This window comes from Abramis brama, assembly GCF_963993115.1.
Source record: "Abramis brama genome assembly, chromosome: 22".
Taxonomy (NCBI): domain Eukaryota; kingdom Metazoa; phylum Chordata; class Actinopteri; order Cypriniformes; family Leuciscidae; genus Abramis; species Abramis brama.
The window spans coordinates 24,954,662-24,975,029 of NC_139984.1; the positions used below are offsets into that span (position 1 = coordinate 24,954,662).

At 38.9% G+C, this 20,368-nt stretch overlaps 1 protein-coding gene and 1 long non-coding RNA gene across 2 annotated transcripts in view; both read left to right on the forward strand.

Annotated features, from left to right (window-relative positions):
- The first annotated feature begins 382 nt into the window (after nt 1-382).
- LOC311073569 lies at nt 383-4,228 on the forward strand. Its single transcript, XR_014604173.1, has 4 exons — nt 383-878; nt 1,867-1,947; nt 2,048-2,197; nt 3,859-4,228. It is a non-coding gene; the product is annotated as an uncharacterized lncRNA (long non-coding RNA).
- Nucleotides 4,229-5,015: 787 nt separating this feature from the next.
- Nucleotides 5,016-20,368, forward strand: part of plxna1a (plexin A1a) — a 207,445-nt gene continuing 192,092 nt past the window's right edge. The window contains exon 1 of the mRNA XM_084099972.1: nt 5,016-5,176. The gene's annotated coding sequence lies outside the window, so the exon portion shown is untranslated. The remainder of the gene's footprint in view (nt 5,177-20,368) is intronic.

Genomic DNA, 20,368 nt, shown 5'->3' on the forward strand with positions numbered 1-20,368 from the left:
TACCTTTCATAAAATAAAATATGCACATATTTGTCTGCAACAAATTAGAAATAAAGCACTATAATGAATGTCTATTTTGTAAATGTGCTCAAAAAATACAAACAAACCTGTTGAAACTTATGCTTGTTCAAAATAATAATTATGCTAGCCTCCATTTATTTGAATAAATGTTTATTTAAAATAAATAAGATAAATATATAGGAAACATTTAACTATTTTAGCTAATTTGGTTTAACTGGTGTCACAATTCACCCTGTATTACAGTATACTCCTCTAATGCAGTTTTATTCATATCTTCTACTATTCAATGCTTGGCTGGCATACACAAAAGACAAACAAACCATCGTCTCTGTGATTGTAATAAACGTGCCTACACTGTTAGCAATTGATGTAATTTTTACAATAAAATTTACAACAACATATTGTATTCATGTTTTTATTGTAAATACAAATGCATGATGGGAAATTTATGGACAGTCCTGTAATTTTGTTGTAACTACACTGTAGAAGCATTATTTTACAGCCACCGCATAGCATTGTGGGATTGCTGCGATTTGAATTTTGAAATTGCGCGGTACCGCGGCGGCCAACGGCACCAGAATCAAACACTTTTGGAAGAAGCAGCTTTTGGAAGGAACACATCTCAGGTATGAAACGTTAACATGCCATCTATTTTTATAAGTCTATGGATATATTAATACCGGTCATATGAGTGGTGATTGTTTCGTTTGGTATATTTCAGTGACATTAGCTTCTGTGACGTTCGCCCCGACTCGACTCGCTCACTCCCGGTAAAACAACACCATGAACTGACCGCGGTGAAGTGGCGTCTTCTTACTCAACCCATACGGAAAAAAGTTACCACATGCAGCTACAAGGTACGAGATATTCACAATTTTTCGCTTGGTATATTTCAGTAACATTAGCTAGAGTAATGTTAGATATAACGTTAGCTCAACTCGCCCCGCTCACTCCCGGGTAACGACGTTATAAACCTGAACTGACTGCGGTGAAGCGGCGTCTTCTTTAAGTTACTCAATCCATAAAGAAAATAGTAACGTTACCACATGCAGATACACGGCACTATTTTCAATGGAAAAACAAACATGGTGAGTAGAATCGAGTAGAGCTGAGCTTGTAACGTAGCCTAACGTTAATGGAAAACCACCACAATGACGATAGCTCAAATAACGTTAGCCCAGACTGTTAATAATAAGCATTAACGTTAGCCCGATCAGTTAGCTCAGGTTATTATTGCATTGATTACACGTGCAACTGGACAGGCTGTCGTAACATTATTAGGGCTTTGCTGTCTTGTAATCGGGGGTCTTGAAGCCGTGGTTTGCACACTAGAATACGTTAAACGAAGTTTGTAACGTTAGATTTTACGGCCACTGAATAAACACAAGCACATTTTAGTTGAAATATGGGCTTTAATTAAACGACAATGCTGGTATCTTTAATTATGTGAGTCAGCTATAACTGAGATAAGCTGAATATAGCATCTGGTATGCTCATATGTTATAACATTACTTTGTGCTTGGCAAACCAGGTTGGAAGAGCAGTCATGTAACTGTCTGTATCTAAAATAAACTGCGCGTGCGCAACTAAATCCAACCAGCATCGTCATAAAATATTTTTTTTTCCGGAGCCTGGGTTCTGTTGAAAAGCTTTCAATGCTCTCTTTGTCTTCAGAAAAGGCAGCAAATTATCAGTAGTATTAAAATTAAGTTAACAATTTTGTTTGTCTCAAATTACATGTGGCTGCCTGGCAGACTATATGGACTAAAATAATAATAGATTTTTAATTTGGCATTTGTGTAATTGGTAATACATTTGGTAATGTTTACGTTTTTTATTCCCTAGCCTAGCCCTCTGCCACAGCTGCTGATATCCAGAGAGAGAGAGAGAGAGACCTATCCAGCACACCTTGCTTAATTGTGCAAGGTAAATTCTTCCCTTATTTTATAGAGTAGTTCACTTTTAAATGAAAATTACCCCATGATTTACTCACCTTTTATTATCATATTGTGTTAATGCATTTCAGGAGAGACACTAATCGCAACAAGTGTTCATAGAAGGAACAGTTGTGATGGGGCCCAAAACAGTCTTTTGAATGGAGTGGCTGAAACCTTCGCTGCTTACTATGTGTTCAACATGCAGTATCCTAAAGACGCCTCAGGCACTTTATACAAAGGTATGTTTAAACTGTTTACACACTAATAAAGAAAATGAGGTAACACTTTACAGTATGGGTACATTAATTATCATGAATTCATGTATAAATTCATGCATGAATTACGCATTCATTCATGCATTAATATCTCATGAATCATCAGGAAATAACACAAGTTCAACGTTTTTCATTCATGACTTCATGAGTGAACAACACCTTAATAAAAAAATTAACTAAGATGAGTTCATCATCATGAATTATGATTTATTACGCATGATCGTGATGCTTTTCTTTGTTCACATGCGACCATTAGCACATTGTTCATCAGTGTTTCTAAGGACCAGTCACCACTTTAGTTGAGGGGCCACACACATGAAGTCATTGATAGATGATGCTTAGTTAATGATGACTACTGTATTTGAATGTCAACAGAATCTGTGTGCTCTGAGCTGTGATTGGTCTATTTTGGGGTCTGTCCAACTACCACAAGCGTTTGCTTCGTCCACCTCCTTTTCAAACATGCACTTGTATAATTTGTCTGCTATGTTGCCTGTTATGTTGATTGTGAGAAAATTAGAATGCAGGTTTGAAATAAACATCATCATCATCATCACCTGCAGGCTTTGAAGAAGACATGAACTGTTGACATTCAAATACAGTAGTCATCATTAACTAAGCATTATCTATCAATGACTTCATGTGTGTGGCCCCTCAACTAAAGTGGTGACTGGTCCTTAGAAACACTGATGAACAGTGGTATAACTGTGAACAAAGAAAACATCATGATCATGCGTAATAAATCATAATTCATGATGATTTACCCATCTTAGTTAATGTTTTAATTAAGGTGTTGTTCACTCATGAAGTCATGAATGAAAAACGTTGAACTCGTGTTAGTTCCTGATGATTCATGAGATATGAATGCATAATTCATGCATGAATTTATACATGAATTCATGATAATTCTTACTGTAAAGTGAATCCATCATTCTCATATGTAACGTCCCATGAATTATTACCTTATTACCAGTATTGTTAGGTTCTATGATATATTCTATGCAATGATGTCAATAGATAGGTTTCCATCCAATTAAAACATAACTTTTAAACGCATTCGTAAAAATTTGGCAAAAAAACCCTCTAATTGGAGAGCATTTCAATCAACTCTGTTATGCGAATTATAAATGGTCACGCACCTAGGAATCGTGAACAGCTGTGGGATCAAAACGTAAGGTTGACAGGGCAACTTGAAACACCTGATATAATTGCAAAAAATGCAAATTTGTCAATCCACATAGAAGTTTTTGTTCACATTAGAATATTTTATGTGAATTTTAACCGTTTCCAGTCAGGATTTCTTTTTCAAATGGTTAAAATGTGCATTAAAAAGTTGGATGGAGACCCAGCTATTGCTGTTAAGTGTCTGTTCTATAGTAGAGTTGGTTTTCCCCTGCAGGACATAATTTGTGTAAACAGAAGAGACTGACGGACAACAATTTAACATTACAACTTTCATTAATTCATTAAATTAAATTGTATGGTTAAAGTTGTTAATGTTAAATAAATACATCAAAGTCATTTTATTTTATGAGCAAGTAGGTTACTTATGTTTTTTATACAGTATTTGTCATTATTTAACAGATATGAAAACTTTAACTTTTTTCCTCTCTCTCGGTTTTCAGAGCTTTTTGTGGAATCCACTCCCAGACGGGCAGTAAAGCAGAGAAGAGACACAGGCTCAACGCACCTGTTTGCACCCTCCTAAGAAAACTGGACTTTGAGTTGATGGGATAGTAACATGAACAACTTCCCCTATGCAGTTCAAGTCTGGCTGGACACCTTTGTTCCATATCATCATGTTCCCCCTGATGATTGGCTGCCTGGATGTCTGGAAGTGAGCTTCTTCATTAAAGGGATACTCCACTTTTTTTGGAAATAGGCTCATTTTACAACTCCCCCAGAGTTAAACAGTTGAGTTTTACCGTTTTCGAATCCATTCAGCCGATCTCCGGGTCTTTAGAAGAATGTCAGTAACCAGACAGTTTTTGGTCCCATTGACTTCCATAGTAGGAAAAAATATATACTATGGAAGTCAATGGGACCAAAAACTCTGACATTCTTCTAAAGACCCGGAGATCGGCTGAATGGATTCGAAAACGGTAAAACTCAACTGTTTAACTCTGGGGGAGTTGTAAAATGAGCCTATTTCCAAAAAAAGTGGAGTATCTCTTTAAAAGTAAAATTTTGTTTTATGTGTGATAAAGTGGATACTTTTGTAATATGTATTTTTGCACAGTTTGTTAATTAAAAAAAAAGAAAATATACCATTGTTGTGTTTTTAATTGGCCAATACGAAAAATGACAGCTTTTTACTTGTAATATTTATACTTGTAATGTTTTACAGTATATTGATTTGTCCTGTGAAATTACAGGAAATTCCTGGCTACTGAGTTGCCGTAAATATAACATTTTGCTGTAATATTTACAGTATTCTATCCTGTGAAATTACAGGAAATTCCTGGCAAATACCAGTAAATTTACATGATTATTGTAATTAATTACAGTAGGGATGTTGTATTAAGTATTACAATAACAGTCCTGTATACTGTTTACAGTAAATTTACGGCAACTATTAGCCAGGAATTTCCTGTAAAATTACAAGAACTGTCTAACAGTGTAGATGCATCGACAGGTGGTGCAACGGACTGGTGTTCAAGACTACAGACTGTAGGTTTCGCCAATATAGGCTCCAGCGCGCTCAATGTCGCCGCCTGGCCGCGACGCGAGATATATGTATCTGGTAGCGCGTTCCCTGAGACTCAAAACGAGGCTGCGTCTCGATCAGGGAGCGCGGACTGCATTCCTCCTCATTCATGCCGTGCTGAGACTTCACACTCGGAAAGTGCACGCGGAGCTTTACACACTGCTGCCGAGAAAATGTACTCAAGTTTGAGATTTTACGCATGGCGTGGATAATAAACCAAGGTATCAAGAGCACAAGTAAGTAACCTCGGTTCTTTATGCAAAGGCGAGACTTTTCAATGCAGTTTGTTTGGGGGGAAATGCAGTTTTTTGAGATCAGATGCGTGTCGCGCGCTGTTTTCTTCGGCGTTCCCTGTGAATGTATCGATACTTGATTGCGTCGGAACAGCCGAGGAGTGCGATGTAGACATTTTATATGCGGTTTGACACCTCAGTGTCTATTAACTGACGCATAAAACAAGCTGATATTTGCATTGAACAGCAGCAGTGGAGGACTAACTTGGTCAGATTCCCTGTGGTTTAATTGCTTTACTGAAACAAGTAAGCAGGTTATTTGGGTACAGGGGCGTTCTCTGAGAATATGCAGAATGTGAACGATGCATTTGTTGGATAGCGCAGTTTACCACTGCATATCACACTTTTAGGGATAATATTAACTGCATAGCGAGGGATGTTTTATATGATTGAATAAACCAGGCTCTGCCCAACGCCTCTTAATTGTTCAGTTATTTGGTTATTTGATTGTCAGTATCAATGTGACAGTATGTGGGTTGGCTGTCTGTAAAATCTCACCAAGACTGATTCAGCTGGGGATTCGGGAACATTGGATGTAGGTTACAACAGTTAGGCTGCATGAGAAAGGCAGAAATCTAAGATTAGACAATTTTCTAATTGTAATTTCACGCATGTAGCCTACTATCAGCATAGCCTTCACATATAAAGATCTATCAGATGGCTTTTATTACGGTTAAATTACCTATTTTGTGGAGCAGACATTATAGCTAGACTGTATTTTTTTTTTTTTTGGTTGGCGGGCAACTGTTTGACAGTCGAAGGTTGGTGTTTGTATGTTTGTGAATGAATATGATCTACTTCATTCCTTTTTATTATAACATGATGCTGTTATTAATGATTTTAAGAGAAAAATACACTAGTACGTGTTTTCTTGCAGTAAGTGAGCCGAAATATTACGTATTTGTCAATGTTTTGATCTTGCTCTGCGTCCTTCCAGTGTTCGATATGGCTTTGTTTTTTCATATGACTGATAAGAGTTTATTTTGAAAGTAAAGGTGTTGTATGGAAAGCTCGGTAAATAATCATTACACATTCAGCCTATTGAAATTTGGTCTTTTTAACTCAAGACTTCAATGTCAGAGTCAGCATTAGGCTATAGCACGCGTAACCGGGCTGAAAGATTTTATTGTGGGGAAATAAGCAGACTGTCCAAAAGTTACGTGTTTTATATAAACTCATATTCCGTGTTTATTGAGAGTGGCAACTCTTAGGCTACCTTTTGGGCACAACCGATGGATCACAGTGATGCCATTTCAGTTCCATTCTTGAAGTAGCGCCGAGTATGACATGGTTTATTAGTAATGATGGAAATTACATATATTCCACTATATGGTGTAGCCTATTCAGCCTATTAAATAGCTAAGCGAACACATATGTGTTAAGATGTAACACTTAGCTATTCATTAATATTAGCTAGCCTACTGAATAAGAACTATACAACAAAACGTGCGTATTTGATTTAAAAAGCAGAAGAGTCTTTTGGAAAATTGACTACATTAGTCATGTTTTGTTTTTGATTCACTAGAACAATCCACTAGTAAGAGTCCCTGGTAGTTTGATGAAGTTTGTGTTATGAAGTGACGTTAGAGCATCAATCTCAACGTTATAGGCGTAAAATGTCCAACTTTATGTCAAAGCGGTTCGCCTCTGTGACACTGTGAGAAACGAAGTGCGCCATGTCGGAATTAATATCGCTATGAGTCGTTATGTTCCGCGCACTCGGCCTTTGCCGTGATTGACGGATGTTTTAAATATCCCTGACATCCTCACCTTCGAGCTTGTCAGTGCCAGCCTCCTCCCGAGTCTCTCTAACGGTGTGGAGTGGGCTGTGGGCTGCATTAAACCTATGTGCCCACTCTACATGACATGAGGCGCTGCGTGCAGACAGAGACAGTTTTGGCGCCTTTCCCCACACTAAATAACGTCTGCAGCGTTACAGTATTACTTCACAATTACAGAGTCACGAGCTACAATTGCATTTACAGTGACCGAGGCTAGTTGTCACACTTTTTATTACATTGAATATTACCTAGGGTAGTTTTATTTTGGATAGTCAATTTTTGTGTGTGCAAATGTCTTAAAGTCTTATGGATGTATAGAAAATGTGCTGTTGAACACACCTTGTGACAATGTGCCCCAATTGTGTTTACCCAACAGTTTTAGAAAAAAAATATTGGAATTATACTTTGGAGGAGACGATTAATATATATTTTTTATATTTTTATTGGTTTTGAAGTAGGTTTTTTAAAAGCAAATACAAAACTCTTTACGTTTGAATCTTTATACCCTTGTGACAACTAGCCTCAATCACACATACATTGATTAAATAATAAATTAATCATTTTGCCCACAAGCATCTCTCCTTCATATTTATAAGCCTTAGCTGCCAGTTTTTCGGTTTCATTTTTCCTTTTCTTGAATAGAGGGCTCTTAGATTCTCATTAGCTACTAACTTGTCTTTTTAGTTTTCTTCAGTATCACTTCTAGGACAGACAATGATATCTTTTTGATTGAGTTTATCATAAAACACAAGTTATTTAATTTACTCTTCCAATCCATTATCAGCTCTTTCTGCACCTCAAATCTGTGGAGACGTCAAACTAACACAATAAAGGCAGTCAGGCCTGAAGTGTTTTGAAGCCGACTGTATCAGATCAGAGGAAGAGATAATAAAATTGTTTCTCCCTTCACTTTTATTTCTAGTATGTACGTTTATATAAGTGTACGCCAAAGGCTGACAGATGGTTATCCCTCTGAGAAAGCGTGTGATATTTAGATACTTCATGCCATAGGAATATGACAGGAATAGAGATTAGGCTACCATTTTATATTTGATCAGTCTCATTAGCAGCCTACTCTGTTGTATTTTAGTAATGCAAAGAGCGCTGTTGCATCAAATTCATTATTATTTCCCTTTTCTGAGTTATTGTGTGTGTATAAATAGTTTTTTGGCTTGAGCAGTGTTTGGAGATTGAAGGGTCAGGCCATGTTTTGTTTGTCATGGCCGTCGTCCAGAGGAGATGCAGCTTTTCCCGCTCCCTCAACAGACTGGAGGTCTCAGCTGGGAACCTCAGTGTAGGATCAGTGCCACTCATGATGTCAGGACAGCAATGATGAGCTCTCATTCTTCTTGTGTTTTTCCAGCCCTCTTTTTTTTTTTTCAACCGCCCATCAAAATAAAAGAACTAACAACTGGTTTAGGAGGGAAAAAAATTCCATCCCTACCTTTGTTTTGAGCTGCTGTATTTCTTGTTTTGCTGTCAAAGTATGAGGCCGTTAGTGAGATTAGAAGCTTTCCTGGGGTGACCAATGAAGCTTGACCATGACCAGGAGTATCGCATTCCAGAAAACATGATTCAGCAGTTTATAATTCAATGGTATAACATGGCACCATATTCTAGGAATAGATAAGTCATGTGTTTGTGATGGAGAGAGCACAATCCGTATGCATTTGGGACTGACTATTTTCCACTGTCAAACTAACCAGCTGTGTCTTGACCACTTCCTGGAGTCCAGCTATTCGACTAGCGCTTGAAATACCAAGTGTGACCTTTGACATCATTGTCAGGCCACATACCATTGAGAATGAAAATGTCAAGGGTCCTCGAATGAGCTTTTGCAGCCTTCACCCATCTTGGGTTTGCCCCTGACCCCTTATGCATATTGAACATTACATCAGTTAGCTTTATTAGTGATACATGCTGTTAGATTTAAATTACAACGTCTGGGACCGTTAATGTACGTCAATACCAGTCAGTGGTGTGGATTTCTCTTTTGGGACAGGGTGGGGGGGACCTTTCCACTCACCTCTCCTTTGTAGTTTCCAGGACAGCGCATCTATCCCTCAGCCTTATCGGGGCTTGAATCCGATCAATGCTATCTGCCATCTGCTTGCAGACTACAGCTTTACCATCACCCTCTGTGGAGTTTTCTATGGCCCTTACAACTGATCCTAGACAGCATTTTTACGACACTCACAATGTATTATGTTAAGCATAGGGTAGGTTTCACTGATGCCAAACCAGCTGTTAAGGGTATTATTAACTGGTGCCGTTGTGTTTTTCCTTTTCGCTTGCCTGTTTTGTATCGAGAAGGGCTTTAGGGCTCTTATAATGGAAGTCACAGACTGGCAGCATCTTGGAGCCAAATTTCTTTTTACTTTATTCAAAGGCGTCCCTCACAACGTATCCCTTCAGGTCTGGTTTGGTTTATTTACCCCTTCTGATGAAAGTGACTCTGAAATCTTCGCTGTAGGCAATGTGAAGTTAGTAATAAGAATAGCCACGTGTGTTTATAAGGGTTTGCATGTGTATTGTAAATTTGGGCTGTATGTGCAAAATCCATTTCCCACCTTTCTGTTCATTGTGTTCTGACTCAGGTTTGCTCTTTGTGATGCCTCCTTATGGTATAAGCAGTGTGAACTCAATAATAGACTATTTACTGTCTAGTTCATTTCATTTGGCCGTCGTCTTTCCTTGGATACTGCCGCTGAAGCACTTCCTCAGGCAGTTGTGGTTTGTGTACTGAAAGCCAGTTAAATAATGCACGATCTCTAGACTGGCCATGTAAGTAAGACTAAAAGTGATGGGGCCCAAGGGGACGTCCCTCTCCTAGGACCACAGATGCTCTAAAAGTTCTTTCAAGAGGTCAACAGTAGCCATATAGGTGCATTTTCAATGTGTAAGAAACTGGATAGTATGTGCAGGATACGGTGTAGTTTATAATACGGTGCTCTGTGGAGTTGTTTCAGCAAATCAATAAATGGATAAAGCTAGCTCTTGATAGATTGATAGATGTAATATTTCATGATATTGAATTGGTTTTAATAAGAGCGTTGAGCTTGTTAAGTCAAGGTCCTGGTGTTCAGTCGCCTCTTAATTAATATCTCATTAAAAGACGGCGTGTATTGATCTCTCTGGGTAATGTTCAACCTTTAATACTGCCAGAATGGATTCAGATAGTTGACCTCATAATCTCAACTGTTTTCGCTTGTGGTTCATTCTGGCATTATAGATCGGGACCTTTGCTTTGTAATTTTGGCTGCTGGTGATCTTTGCTTGGCTGGTTTTGGGCTAAAGGCGGGTTTGATTTGGAGCCCGCTTTGTGAGTTGGTTTTCATTCAGGATTAGGTCTAATCCGGGTGAGAGAAACCAGTGCATTGGATCTGCCGTGTCAGGCTTATCCGTTGCTAGAGTAACAGAGGACTGTGAAAGGGTTAATTGAAATCCCAAAGCGAGGTGACGTGTCGCCCTAATCCCTGCTGCCCCTTGACCTCTAACCTCATGGGGGGTCTTTAACGGGGGACCTCCTTGTCACTGCAGACTTCTTGGGAGCCCACTAAACTTCTCATTCCATACTGATGCTTTCTGACAGAGGAGCAGCTCGGGAAACAGAAATCATTAATCATGTTTCTAACAGCTAATCATGATTTTCCAGCAGTTTGAAAGCGAGTAAGTCAAGGAACGGACTGCTTCTTTTTAAGAAGGTGATTATGCCAACAACAGCTCCAAATGAGTGAACTTTAAAAACTCCTCATGGATGCAAGGGAAAATGAGATGAGTTTGAAATGAAATAGAATGTATTCCCATATTAGTATTTGACAGCCATTGTTGTTACTCTCTCAAGGTCTGTTTACAATGGTTAGTGTTGCAAAGTCAATTGCCAGTAGATGTTTTTACATTTAAGCTTATCTGCACTCCAGATGGCAGATTATGTCCCTGCTCAGTTGCATAAACTGACAAACTCAGCTCAACTTCGCCAGTGGTTGGTCAAAATCGTACAGAAAATGAATGACTTTCGGTTGCGTTATTACTGCACATTGCTGTCAGTGTGAACACAACTGCTCACATGTGACTCTGTTTTTGTCATGAAGTGTGAACAGCGTAAACGCATGGAATCTGATCTTTTCAATTCCGATTTGTGCCACTTCCATATGTGGTTCTAAATCCAATACAGGTCAGATGTTTTGCAGTCATATTGGAATTTCATGCAGCTCATGGTAGTCACTTCAAAGATTTTCCATACCCAAAGTTATCAAGACAGTTGCAAAAGGTAGTCAGTGAGGGACAGTGATGTGTCAGAGCTCATAAGTATTACAGTGACATGACCGCTCTATATAAATGCAAAACATGATGGCTCGTATAATAAGTGTTTAAAAACGATGCACTTTTTTCGCATCCTCGTCTTCGTTTTTTTAATATTGCCTGCGCATAAATTTGCTCGCCCTAGGCGATATTTATAAGATATTTTTTTATACTATATCTTACTCTTTTGCATGGATTATCAATTGTCATAAGTGTTCTTTCTTTCTTTCTTTCTTTCTTTCTTTCTTTCTTTCTTTCTTTCTTTCTTTCTTTCTTTCTTTCTCTCTTCCTTAATCTTTTCTCTCTGAGAGGTTTTGAACATGGGCCTCTCTGTAGAGCTCTGTTGAACATCAGCAGCCTGATTCCTCTAACATAGCCGGCTGCAGGCATTCTGTCTCCCTGGAAAATCTCCTCTCTCTCTCCCTCTCGAACACACTCTCTTTGAGTGGCCCGATCTGGAAATGATTACTCTGCCAGACCAATGAGCAGGCTTCCCTTTGATGGGTCATAAACAGAGGTCGGAGGTCAAATTCCTCTCCCCAGATGGAATTCTCTTGACATGCTTCAGTGCAGAGCCCGGAGGTGTCGTGGGGGATGGACTGTACGCGTGTCATCATGCCTTAGTGGGTCAGTGTGAGTGTCTTGTGTGCAGGATGCACTAGTAAATCTCCTTTGAGATTCTGTTAGGAGAGAGATAATGTGTTATGGTGCTTATGGAAGGTGTGTGTCTATTTGAATGTGCGAGGAAGAAGGTGACATCATGTGTGTGAGTGTGCGCACTTGAAAGTGTCACTCTGATGGAATGACTAGTAGGCATTCAGCCACAGGGGTGTTGGGGTGTGCGCCTTTACACCTCTCCTGACAACCTGCATTTAACGTGTGTTTAGAGCGGTGTGCGATTCACTGTTTGTAAGATGTTTTCTTCGCCACCTCTTGTTGCTTCCCAAAGGAGCTTTTCAATGGATCCAACTTTTCTGACAGCCTATTGCCAGTAAATTCAGATTTTAGCTGGAAAAAAAGAGAAAATACTTGTCTCTAGACTGATTAGGCACCATAAAGCACTCAACTGTGTCTTTAGTGAGACTGAACGCATGATGAATGCACAATATGGTGCTCAGTAGAAGTGGGTTCTTCTATGCTATATGTAATTTCCAATTTTTAAATGTGCAGTGTGGGTTTTTTTGTTGTTGTTTTTTGGCTGTTGCTTCATGAATAAGATATTAAAAGATTAAGAATCTGATATTTCATGTTGAAGAAATTTTTAAAAAAATATATATATATTTTTCAGTGTGTCTTAATTTCATCATGCAGTTATGTGGGAGATATGGAAAAATCTCTCCTTAGTATGTCCCCAGATTTTAATAGCACATAAATCAAATCAAGCATCTGGCATTTTATCAGTTTAGTTCTATTGTCTTTTAAAACATGAATACAATAATATTATACAGTATGTAATTTCAAATTTTCCCCAAAGTTTCCTTCAGACAGTTGCCCCAATGACTTCCTTGTATGAAAAAAATATTATGAAAGACAATGGGGCCCATCAACTCTTTGGTTACAGACATTATTCAAAATATCTTATTGTGTTCAGCAGAAGAAAGAAATTCATACCGGTGGAACTACTTGAAAGGAGGGTGTAAAGGATGAAACAAATGTAATTTTTGAGTGAACTGTCCCTTTGAAAAAAAGTTAAGTAATCTGTTAGCTGTTTTTTTTTAAAACAAAATGTGGCAAACGTAGTTATAGCATACATAGCATCTAAAAACACAGTTTCCTTTAAACATAAATGTTTTATAAAATCCTGGTATTTACTTGTTACCCATTTGTAAAGTTGAAGAATACTCAAGTGGCGGTCCTCTTGTGAAAGGTGTTGGTTTGAATCCCGTCTGTGTTCGGTGTCTTGTTTTCCCTCTCTCTTTCTTCTGTCAATTCACGTGTGCTCTCTCTTGTCAGTAAAACGTAGGAAAAAAGTCCAAAAGAGTGTGCAATTGTACTGCTGTTCTTGAGCTAGATTTTTGTTGTTGTTGCATCCTTTGCAAAACTCACCAGTAGGATGCTAGTGTTTTCTTGGAGTATACCAGGACCTTGCAATGCAGTTGCTAGGGTGTTCTGGGTGGTTGCTAGGTAGTTGATTAGAGGCATGACTTCAGGTCTTTGTGAAATTCTGATCCCTAGATATGGCTTGGGTCTTTCATTGTAAGTCTATTGTATTTGAATTTTTTTGCCATGGATTTTTTTTTGTCTGCCAGGTTAAACTTTGATCACTAGTAATAGGCTAGCTTTTGAGGTATAATTCATGCCATTTGTAGCACAGATTGTACAACATTAAACTAAAAAAAACCAAAACATAACCCTAAGTATGAACAGTTATAATATTGATACAAGCCCTACTTTATTCCTTAGTTTAGTTTTCCACACCCTTCCCCAATGTATTTGACTACAGAATAAGGTGAAGTCAATGTGACCATGCCCTTTCTATAGGCTTAAACTGAAACACCTCTGTTTTTAATATTCAGAAGGACAGAGACATAAGCACATCTTTCTTCCCATCCGCAGCTGTTAGGACTCGAAATCTCTCAGTGGATGAGGGCTTTTGTGAGATGCAGCAGATGCTGTTTGGTGTAAAGGCTCGGCAGAACGCTCCAGATGATCGCGAGAAGAATGAGTTGTGCTAAGAGCTGGCGAGCGGCCCGATGCAATATAGATATTTCTCCATTTCTTTGCTTATAAATGTGCTTCTATCCCAAACCTTCATTTCTTATGTGCAAAAAACGAATGTGGGTTTGAATTTTAACACACAAGAGTCTGAAAGGACATATGCGGCGCTGTTTATTGAAGGGCAAGAGGAAGGAAGAGTAGGTTAATAGCTAGCTTTACTTCCTCGTCCTTGGCAGATGTATTTTTGTGTGTGTGTGACGATAAAAATCCAGCAGCGGTCTTCGTCAGGCTTGCTTTTGTGGCTGCCACCGGGTCACTGTATAATTGAGAGTGTGATCCTCTTGAGTTTGGTATTTACAGCGGCCGACGATACTGTCCCTTTCACACTCTTGCGCGCACACTCTTGGCTTAGATAAGACTAGTCTGTTTTAGCCTCTTGCTACATAGCTGTTTCCAGCTCGATTCTCATGCTCCTGTGACCCTGTGAGTGATGGCAGTGCAGTGCCTTAATGACCATCAGCAGAGCCGGGCGACCCTCGGCTGTGCCGCTGGCATTAAACCGGATGTAAGTTTGTGTGCAAGCGTTTTAACATAAGGGCCGCTCAGCAGTCGTCTGCCACTGATATCAGTGTGTGTTACCTCAATGATAGCACTCTCCTGTTTACTCATTTGATTGACTTCAGGACTGGTTTGTTTGCCAGGCACACGTGTGTGTGTGTGTTTGTGCACGCGTGTTTGCATACTGGCCATCCTTAGACAGTTCTTAAAGTTTTATAGACTCCAGTGCCATTCTTTCCCGTTTCCTGTTGAGTTCTCAATCGTGTCCAGATGAGCCGGTCGCACTGGCGGTGGGGGAAATGCAAACAGCGACGAAACAATGGCCTGGCCCTTGTTCTGCTATATAAGCCACCAGACTGGGGTAGTGTCCAAACTCTCCTCAGGGGAAAATACACTAGAGCTCTCTAATAAACACTCAAACAAACCGACAGTGTTAACGCCCTGTGGTGGACTCTAAATCTAGTCAAGAGGATCCATTTATTATTATTATTATTTTTTCTAAAAATAAAAATTCCAATGCTGAATTTAAAATGATTTTTTTATTACAAATTAAAGCAAAAATTATTAAAATAGTTATTTATTACAAATTATTATTTTGATATTTAAAATCCAATATTTATAATGGTTTAAATATCATGTAATAAATTAAATATTTAATTACAGTTTACAATTAAATTTGACATTTTATTTAATATTACATTAAATATTTGAAATCATTTTAATAACTACATGTGATCATTTACTAAATTTATAATCATTTATTAAATTATAAAATTATAAAATCTGTTTATTAAATAATTATATGAAAATATTATAATTTATTTAATCATAATCTATATATTACGTGGAATCTTTGGGTGGTACACTACTTCATGCAAATATTAGTGGTTTGACAAAAAAGGCTGGGGAACCCTGATTTGTTGTTGTTGTTGTTTTTAAATAAATTATAAAAATGTTCCTCTACATTAAACCCTCATTATTATAAAAGAATATTATGAACTCATTATGTGGAGTGATTTACTGATAAGAGCCGTGACTCATTCGTAATGAACGTCAGCGTTTGCTCTTGCACACAGATGTGCTGTAGCTGATATTTTGTTTGTTCGTGGTCATTTGTGGTTGCACTGTATAGAGTCATTTATTCTTTTATTCCTTTTTCACTTAATCATCTGGCATAGGACTTTGCTTTTATGCTTCTGCAGATGCTTTGCTCTCCTATACTTTTAAATGGGGAATGATACAACAGTTTCGATTCATCCTAAAATGAATTTCTTGAAGCCATTGTTAGTGAATTTGATAATCGTAACTGAAGCTTTGGCAAAGTCTTCTTTGTTTGTTTAATTTGTAGAAGATCCTGACCTTCACATATCCACATAACTGCTTTAAGTGATTCCAGAAGTAAGTTGTTTTTGTTTGACCAAATTTTGTTTCGCCTTGTCATGAAAAGTAAACCTTGACACGATAGATGTTTTTCTTCCTGACTTCCTGATCAAACCATAGATATACGTAAGGCATCCCTTTTTGAGCCTCATCAGCCTGTCGGCTCAAAACGGGGAACCTTCCACGAACAGACACCCCTTTGGCAGGCCTTGTTGTCTTAAGCGCGTTCTGTAGCACCGCGAGGGCTAAACGTGTTTGCAATTACAGCTCACGCTAAAAGGAAAGGAAGGTCTCACACTTTAAAAATCACACATTTGACATCTCTGCTTTTCCTCGCTCCCATATAGCCCAATTTTGCTCGTAGGTCTCGCTAGCCGGATTCCCCTGTGGTAAACGCAGAGCATAGCTGAAATACCTGCAGCTCTCCCCCCGCACCCGCCACTAATCAGTACCACATCTACAGACGCTTCCAGTTTTCCAGTGGATCGGTCTCTGATCCTTCGCCCGCGGGGCCCTGACACGTTCTCACACCAACCTCAACCCTTGGCTGGGATGAGCGGGCTCCCCGTCTGCTGCCGAGCCATCGGTCACTGTCATGGCAACACATTCCTGAATTGAAAGAGCTAGAAAGGGGTGAGCGAAAGCTTCAGTGGCTTTTTGCTGCAGTAGAGCCGCGAGTAATATTAATGGCCAAAGGAGCAGTCGGACAGCTGGCGTACTGAGGCTATTCATCATAATTGTCACACTCTGACTGATCAACTCCTTTGTAGGGCTCAGACACTCCCGGGACAAGGTGCCCTAATTGCTGACTTAGGATCAAGTTTCTCGTTCTCCAGGCCAAATTTATAAGCATTATAAACCACAGACTCTCTCTCATGTGGAAGATCTATAATAAGCTCTAAGGGACATCTTTCACACTGCTTAATCTTTGCGGTGCTCTTTCATAGCTGTAGGTTTGAAAACGGAGATTCTACTGAATCTACAGTGTCATGGCAAACCAAATTGCTATAAATGAGTTACGAGCTTTCTGAATTGAATGTGCGCTCATTGATAATAAATAGACAACATATCTAAAACACACTCATTGCAATTTGTATCTATTTTACGCTTTAGCACATTAGTTTGCAATTTGTACGATAATCATTCGTACGTTTTTGTACGAGTTGCTTTACGCTCCACTTTTCCGTACAAATCACATCGTACACATTCAAGTCCGTTCTCGAACCGTTCGGCGCATTTCCACTGCAGAAAAGGGGCTTCCAGGCTAGAAAGATTGTTTCAACTTTGGCCCTTAAAAACTTGCTGGTTTCGAATGGAGCGGGGGATGGAGAAATATAAAGCTATGTGCACAAGAGCGACCCAGGGTGCAAGAGAGCGAGTGAATCAACAGTTTTAGTCTCAATTGATCTCTGAAAAGGACAGATGAGTGTAGGCAGTTTATACAAGCTGCTGATTCAATAGAATCACTCCTGGTACTGTGAGCAGCAAAACAGAAAGGTCCTACTTGACCCGCTCCGACCGGCGTCTCTGGCATGAGAGGTGGCCACACTAACAAGGACACTACAGACTGCAGTTCTCTAGCTTCAGTCGCCAGTGCATCTTTTGAGGCCAGGGGAGTGAAGTTCACACACACAGCTCTTACTAGTTTTACCTTCGTTACACTCACTCCTCTAAACCTCACTCCCATCCGGGTCATGGCACCAAATGTAACCTCTGAGCGGTGACTCTTACTAGCTTGCCTCCGTTACTCTTGCACGAACCCCCGGGACGAGCAATGTTTTTTTAGACTGGTCATAGTCAGGCGTTACGTCACAGTTCATTCCTCAAATCTGTGAAAGCAAGCGGCCAGTTCGCAACAGGCTCCAGTTTACCTGGCTCCAGAATGCGAACCATTCTTGTGGAAAAGTGACATAATTGGTCCTTTGCAATGAATTTATTATAATGGTCTTTCATTTTAATAAATATAATATTGTGTTACTTTAGTTTTTAGTATATTTAATTATGCAGTTAGGACAATTCTTCTTCAACAATAAAAAGTTAATGGAATTAACAAACCCTGAATCGTTAAGTAGAATTGGAATCAATTGCTATTCTAATCTGTTAGCACGAGACCACCGCGGTTAGCCTATGGGCAAGAGTGTGTAAATAGTTTGATTTACATCTGTTCTTTGCTCTTTTCGGTCTCTTTCTCCACGAGCCACCAGCAGCTTGCACGTGTAATGAGGAATTTCATTTCTATTAAAGATGCAAATGTAGCCTTTAAAGGAGATTGAGATGGTGGGATGAAGCTAGCATTCAGACAGCTTTATCTCACCACTCTGTTCATTAGCCGAGTGTAATTGTGTTAGCACAAATGCGTTCACAGGGAACGCACATATCGGACTAGAAAGGTCACACAGATGACACAGTGAAGACGCACACACACACACAAAACCACACTCCATTTCATCTCATGCTTGACTTTACTCTTGATAAGTCTTTTAAGATGAAAGCACTGCTAAAGATGTTTGTTTGTATGCATGCATGTGTAGGTGGGTGCATAGTAATGAGTGAAGTTAGCGAAAGTGTGAAGCTCAGCACACAAACTCACGTATATCAGTGCATGCTTGCAGTGTGCGGAGGGAAGCGGGCCAGAGAATGGCCGTTGCCCAATGATGCGATCCTGATGGAATGTGCGCTAGCGAGGCCTGCGGAACATGAAACACCATGAGCTCGGGAGCTACCGTTATGGGATTTGAAGTCTTTATGCCCCCTTTTCCCCTGTAGTTTAAAGCATTGCACAGCCGTAATCAGTGGAGCGTTTCACATTCTGATCCTGGCACGAGGTTTAGCTTGGCATTTGCAGCGGATAATTGTAGCTGGTTTAGAAATGACATCGTAAATCGTAATTGTGGAATTTACGAAAAAACACTTTGATTTGCAGCCATGTTTATCATAATGAAGTCGATTGCACAACAGATGAGAGCGAGCTAATGAAAGAGGAAAAGATGCGATGGACGTACTTTTGCAATGGGCTGCAGAAGGAAATAACCAAACGCTTCCCAGGAGGGAGAAAGCTTTTTATTGATGGCTGAACTTTGAGTCAGCAGTGTTTGCGTGCTTTTATTGGCTCTGTGGGAGCTGTAGCCCAGACACTGAGGTGTGGTAATGGACGTGGATCTATTAACACAACCAGAGATGGAATGGGATGTGTCTGTTGATCTACGTTTGTGGGTGTTGCAAACACTGTGATTGTGTATTCCTTACAGTTTCTTACAAGTGTATTCATTCATTTGCGCATGTACACACCTCTATGTGAAAATATGCTAATGTAGTCACAATAAATGGTTTTTAATATCACAGCAGAAACGACAATGCTGTTGAGCAGTCATTTAAAAAGTTAAATATTAATATATTAAGAAATACCATTTGTTTTGATATAATTTATTAGTTGTTATAAAATTATTGGCATTAATATCAAATATTGTATACTTTTACACATTGCACTATGGTATCAGTCATTTTGTATATATATCAGCTAATTTTCGATTCATATTGGCTTTCTGTCACTTGAACAAAAACCATTGAGTCTGTACTACTCATACTTATATTCTTTCATTTTACTTTTTTTAATTTTTTATTTTACTTTATTTACCTTTTAGTTTTATTTTACTTCTTTTTTTTATTTTTGTTTGTTTTATGTTTTTATTTCATTTTATTTTAATATCATCAACTTGGTACCAAAGTGCAGGATCCATGGTTGTATGAAGCATTTTTGTGTATAGTAAATATGGATGACTTCGCCACAGTCAAACTGACCATATGTTTTCTTACAATAATATTTGCATCATTACAGGCATGTGTTAATATGTCATGACTAGCTGTCTTGTAGTGTAGGTTGGTCACAGTTGTGTCATCTGGGGCAGGGATAACATAAGCGATAACATAAGCGAACTGCTGCAGTAGCAACATTTACAGCAACGTGAAAAGATCCAGTGATTAGACTTTTCCCTTGAAGTGTCGTTGTCTTTTCCCATAGCTCACAATTTATGCCCACTGTGACCTTATGAGTCTGGATTTCTTCTGCTCTGTCTTTAGTCCATATAATAACACAGCAGTTTTTGATTTTAGGAAGCATGTAAGTTTAGCTGCACATCATTTCACATTGTGTATCTTTAGAGTTTGTGGTGCTTGCTAAGGCCATTATTATTACACATACTCAGTTTTTCAAAACTCTTTAATCTAAGTTTTAAACTCATCCCACACTGTTTATTCTAAGGACATGATTCATTTCTTACATGGTGTGGCATGTTAAGTTTGATTTTAACTGGTGGACAGTAAAAAAATAAATAAGGTGAAAACACTTCCCACTTCTTTTGCTGTTGACCACCCGAGTCCATGTCCAATCAAAATCTACAGTATTTTGGCACAAATTTGATTGTCACTTAGTAGAAAATGGCCAAATTAATCAGCTGCC